The sequence below is a fragment of the Mastomys coucha genome, unplaced genomic scaffold (assembly GCF_008632895.1).
Source record: "Mastomys coucha isolate ucsf_1 unplaced genomic scaffold, UCSF_Mcou_1 pScaffold12, whole genome shotgun sequence".
Classification (NCBI taxonomy): domain Eukaryota; kingdom Metazoa; phylum Chordata; class Mammalia; order Rodentia; family Muridae; genus Mastomys; species Mastomys coucha.
Window position 1 is genome coordinate 93,315,507 of NW_022196894.1, and position 6,258 is coordinate 93,321,764.

The following is a 6,258-nucleotide window of genomic DNA, read 5'->3' on the forward strand; positions in this document are numbered from 1 at the left end:
AGGGCACCAAGGCTCGTGACAGGCTTATGGTGTTTAGAATTTTGTCCAACTGGATACGAAAGTTCCTGGTGGACCTGTCTGGTTCTTCTTTCAGATGGCTAGCTCCATTGAATCCTGGCAATAGAGGAATGAAGCCATGCATTCTGGGGGGTAGAGGTGATCAGTGACCAATCAGGTCTATGCTCAGTGTTTAAAGGGTCTCTCAGGTTGCTAGGTCACTAAAGGAATTGCCTAGAGGGGATGCTCTATTAAGATACAATCGAGAAGGTCCAGGTGGTTGATGACTTGGGTTTACACCAAAGGTTGGCTGGTAGAGACGGGATGGGGAGACAGAAAGAGAGTGGCAGCTTGTGGGGCAGATGTAAGCTTAAAGCAATGAATGAGCATATAACATAGACACTGCTGGACTTCAGCTGGACAGAGTGGGACAGATTTCAAGGCTAATTATTTAGGAGGCAGGACCACAGCTGAGAACTCCCCAGGCTTGTTTAACAAGGCCTACTCAATGGGCTTCCAACAGGCATGCTTCAGGCAGCCTCTGAGCTCCCCTACTAGGCCCAGGCTTAAGGCTTTCAGCCCTAGCTCATTCCTACAGGACTCTCACACTGTCAGCAAATCAGTGAGTCAAGAACTGACATAGTTAATGTTATTGTATCCATCCCAGTCCCTGGATGTACCTTCATCCCATGTAACAGATTTAAAAAAATAAATAAATAAAGACTGCTGCCAGGCCGTCAGAGCTGGCAGCTGGTGAGGACTTCACAGAGCTGCAGTGCTGGGAGATTCCTATCTTCTGTGCTCTATTCCAGCTGCTTCAGACTATATCAGAGGGGTTCATGCTTTTCTCTTCTGGACAGAAAAAAAGTGAGGGGGCCCTTGCACGGACAAAGGCTTCCAGGTGGAGTCCAGAAAGTGATACTACGTCATTTTAGGTAAGATGTTTGAGTATTAACACCAGCACCAGCTGACCTAACTAAGTGCTTAAGAGTACAGTAAGACAGAGCTTTCTGTGTCCACTTGGTTGAGTGAGGTGGTTTTATGGCTGAGGAAGGGGCCCACCGAAGTTCAATAATTCCCATGTCCATACAGCAGTAACAGGTGGAAGCAAGACAGAAATTCAGGCATCTACTCCTGAGCTTAACCTAATGACTACATTGCATTCTGGGGATCAAGGGAGCACATGTTTGCTTGATTTTCCTTCGAGATCTGGGGATACAGCCTAATATTTCCAACATTGCCTCAAGATAGAATGTAGCCAGTCAGATTTTCATCCTTTCTAACTTAAAACTTTTCAATGGAAAATAAAAAGATAATACACAAGTTTTAACAACAAATACTTTTTCCTTCTCCTATTCTTTTATAGAAAGTAGATCAGCCTGACTATCATGGGAGTTCCAACCCTCACTGTATGCAGGAGAATGTGGTTAACCCAACGTAGAATGTAGGCTTACTCTTTGTTCCTTTGATGGACATTGTAGAGGAGCTTTTACCATAAAAGCTCCAGGCAAACTCACTGAGTAACAGTTGCAAGCTGTAAGCAAGTTTGAAAACATTTCAAGTTTGAAATGAATGCAAGAGAAAAACAGCAGTTAGACTATGAATTGGGTATGGATATTGCACAGCTTCTTGTCTGGAGCACTTGTTCAGCATGAAGTAGACTGAGCTCATGCATGGCTTCTTGTCCAGGGCACCAACCTGCTCAACATGAGATAGGCAGAGCTCATACATGGCTTCTTGTCTGTGGCACCAACCTGCTCAACATGAGATAGACAGAATTCATACATGACTTCTTGTCTGGGGCACCAACCTGCTCAACATGAGATAGACTGAGCCCATGCATGACTTCTTGTCTGGGGCACTTGTTCAGCATGAAATAGAATGAGCTCAGCTCATGCATGGCTTCTTGTCTGGGGCACCGGCCTGCTCAACATAAGATAGACAGCGCTCATGCATGGCTTCTTGTCCAGGACACTAACCTGTTGAACATGAGCTAGACCTCATGCAGACACCTGCAGTCTTATGGTGTGTGAAGTCAGAGGAGACAGCTCCTAACACGCAGATCTCTGACGTAGAGTAGAGGACAGAAGGCAAAGAGCTTCAAGAACAGAACAAGTATAACCTGTGAGAGTAGAGGCTGTGGTCCAAAGGCCTCTGACAGTATCACTGAACAAGACCATAGACCAGAGTCACCCACATCCACAGTACTAAGATAGCTGCAGACACATGTACAAATAAATGGTGACTTGAAGGAGGCCAGTGTTACAAACAGAAGTGGTGGAACCATGAGGATTGTACAACAACTGTGGTATGTATGAGGATTTAAAGGAAAAGATGTTCATAATAACAGAGTCACTTGTGAATATTGGCAAAGGAAGAGAAAAGGAAGCTACGTACACAGGAAACACCAGGAAAGGCTGCATGCATATGTGTGTATAAGTGGAATTAAAGAGATAACTACAGAACTTCAGAATATCTGAGAAGAAAACTTCAGTTATTCACCTTAAAAGCAGACAAGATAGGTTCTGGTGATGGAGGGGAGGGCAGAGGCCTAGCTCAGCTTCCTGGGGTTTCTGTGAAACAAAAGGCTCTATTGAGTCTGAAGGTGGCTCCCTATAAGGACTCTCAAGGTTGCTTGAGCACCTGTGGCTGTGTGAGCACCTGTGGCTGTGTGAGCACCTGTGGCTGTGTGAGCACCTCTGGCTGTGTGAGCACCTGTGACTGTGTGAGCACCTGTGGCTATGTGAGCACCTCGGGCTATGTGAGCACCTCTGGCTATGTGAGCACCTGTGGCTGTGTGAGCACCTCTGGCTATGTGAGCACCTGTGGCTGTGTGAGCACCTGTGGCTGTGTGAGCACCTGTGACTATGTGAGCACCTGTGACTGTGTGAGCACCTGTGACTGTGTGAGCACCTGTGGCTGTGTGAGCACCTGTGACTGTGTGAGCACCTCTGGCTATGTGAGCACCTCTGGCTGTGTGAGCACCTATGGCTGTGTGAGCACCTCTGGCTGTGTGAGCACCTCTGGCTGTGTGAGCACCTCTGGCTGTGTGAGCACCTCTGGCTATGTGAGCACCTGTGGCTGTGTGAGCACCTCTGGCTGTGTGAGCACCTCTGACTGTGTGAGCACCTCTGGCTGTGTGAGCACCTCTGGCTGTGTGAGCACCTCTGGCTATGTGAGCACCTCTGGGTGTGTGAACACTTCTGGCTGTGTGAACACTTCTGGCTGTGTGAGCACCTGTGGCTGTGTGAACACTTCTGGCTGTGTGAACACTTCTGGCTGTGTGAGCACCTCTGGCTGTGTGAGCACCTGTGGCTGGGTGAGCACCTCTGGCTGTGTGAGCACCTCTGGCTATGTGAACACCTCTGGGTGTGTGAGCACCTCTGGCTGTGTGAACAATTCTGGCTGTGTGAACACTTCTGGCTGTGTGAGCACCTGTGGCTGTGTGAGCACCTCTGGCTGTGTGAGCACCTGTGGCTGTGTGAGCACCTCTGGCTGTGTGAGCACCTCTGGCTGTGTGTTTCTTGCCCCCACAGCCACAGTGCTTTGGAACTGAGATGAGACAACTGTTGTATGAAGCAGCAGGTGCCTCCACAAGGAGCCAAGGGGCTAGGAGCTCAGAGTGCGATCTGCATCCAGAAAGTTCTGCCCCGGATCTGATGGGTCATAGGCCAAGGTTGAGACGTCCACTTGTGCAGAATATCTGGAAAAACAAAATTACTCCCATTCCCTCACAGCCCTATGGAGAGACTGTCAGGGTGATGGACATCAAGTGACCCCAGTGGGGAGGTCTGAACAGTTGTGTCCAGACAGACGGTGTTGGTGTCTTTGGACCTGGAAGAGAGAACTCACTGTAGCCACCCAAGACTATGAGCTGCTTTACTGTATCTGTTCTCAGCAGAGTCACAGGGGGACAGAACATTCTACTTAAAACAGACTTGGCTCATTCATTGGTGAATTAGTGTGGTTTATGCTACTAGAATTCTCTCAGAAGTAAAAGGCAGAAACTCAGAGAAAACTGCCCCAAGCTACCAGGAAGTTCATTGATTGGCATAATTTGTAAGATTAGGCATTCGGGGCTTCAGGAGCTTCAGAATTCAGAGTGCCCTTTAGTTTGTGATAGCTCAGTTCTCAACCATGCTGCCTGTAGTAGTGTGAATAAGAGTGTCCCCCACAGTCTTGAACATTTGAACACCTTGACCCTCAATTAGTGGTTAGTTTGGGAGATGTGGCCTTGCTGGGGGAAGTATGCACTGGGGGTAATCTTTGAGAGTTAGGAAGATCCACACTGCCCTCAGTCTGCTCTCTCTGCTTCCTTGATGGTGATTTGAAGATATGAGCCCTCCACTTCCACCCTTAGCTGGCACGTCACACCTCTACCATCATGGACAGTTACCCTCCTGACCTCCAAACCAAATTAAACTCTTTCTTCTGTATTGACTTGCTCATAGTGTTCCATTACAGCAAAAGTAAATAAAGAAGTTGGTGCCAGAGAGTGGAGTGTTGCTATGGCAACCTGATCATGTTGGGTTTGGTGGACTGTGGAAGCCTTTGGGACTTTGACTAGAAAAACTATTGAATGTGGTGAACGGGCCACCTGAATACAATGCCAGGTGTAAAGGGATTGTAGGCATCCGGTTCAAGATGTTTCAGAGGGAAGCAAGAATGTTAACAGCAATGTGGATAGAGACTCTTGTGATATTTGACAAAGAATGTGGCTGCTTTCTGCTTTTGTCCTAAGAACTTTCCCGAAGTCTAATTTAAAATAAGAGATTTATTTCTTTGGCAAAGAAGATTTCAACATAGCCTAGTATTGATTCTGTCATATGGTTATTAGCAACTGCTCCTACACAGGTCTACGATGCAAAAGAGCAATTCAGGAAGAAAGAAATACAGAAAGTAAAGTCTGGAGAGAAAAGGAACACTGATCTTTGGGTGCAGCAAAGGTCTGTGCTGAGAGACACAAGAATATTAAAGAGTTTGCATTGCCCTAGGATGAAGGAAAGGATGCCTTCAAGGTGCCCACTAGCACAGGCGTCCAACTCAAAAGGGAAAGGGGCCTGAAGAGGACAACAAACAAAAGCAACTGAACATGTGACTCGAGGGCCAGAGTCTTGCCAAGCTGGCAGCTGAACTTGGCAGTGTCTTCCATATGGCACTGGCTTTAGAGTAATGAGGGACATCATGAGTAAAGGGGTCATCAAACCTTCTTCCATGATTCCAGAGAACCACTGCTGTGAGGCAGCATGTACAGGAGAGTTCCTCTATGGAGAACCTTGCTGCCATTGCGTGAAACTATGGAAGTGAAGCCTGGATTGCATTAGAGCCTCCAAGACATGGGGGAAGTCAGACCCATGGGCTGTCTGCCAAGGAGAGATCATTACATGGAGTAGAGAACCCTGTACAGTCCAAGAGAGATAAGCATATTCTAGGCAACCAATTTGGAAGAGCAGAGCCTCTAAGTCCTTTGACACCAGCCATGGAGCGGGAGGATGTGATGCATGCCCTTTTGGGTTTGACACCAGCCATGGAGCGGGAGGATGTGATGCATGCCCTCTTGGGTTTGGCACCAGCCATGGAGCGGGAGGATGTGATGCATGCCCCTTTGCCTTTGGCACCAGCCATGGAGCGGGAGGATGTGATGCATGCCCTCTTGGGTTTGGCTCTTGCTGTGGTCCAGCCTTTGCTCACTATGCACCATTCCTTCATTTTGGAATTACAAAGTATATTCTGTACACTTTTATGTTGGAAATGCATAATTTGCTTTTTGCCTTTACAGAGGTTACAATTAAGAGATTGGCATGGATCTCAGAGGAGCCTTGGGGCTTTTAAAGTGCGAAGACTGGAAGACTTTTGGGAACTTTTGAAGTTGGACTAAATGCCTTTTGTGTTACACTATGGCCACCAGTATTTGAGGGTCATGAAGTGGAGCATGTCTCCCACAGTCTTGGGCATTTGAACATGTGGTCCCCATTTGGTGGTACAGTTTGGGAGTTGTGGCCTGGCTGAAGGAAGTATGTTATCACTCTCTGTGCTATGAGGCTCCTCTGACCATGGCTGAGGTTAGCACAACACAATCTATGGGCATAACTATAAATATTTAAAAGGCAGTTTGACAACGTGATCATTTACCAAAATAACACTAGGTTCCCTCCAGGCTGTATGACCGCTGTAAACCACGGATTTGACTGTGTTTAAAGTACCAGCTATAAATTTCTTTCTATGGGACAGGTTTAAAATCCAATCATACATAAGAGCAGA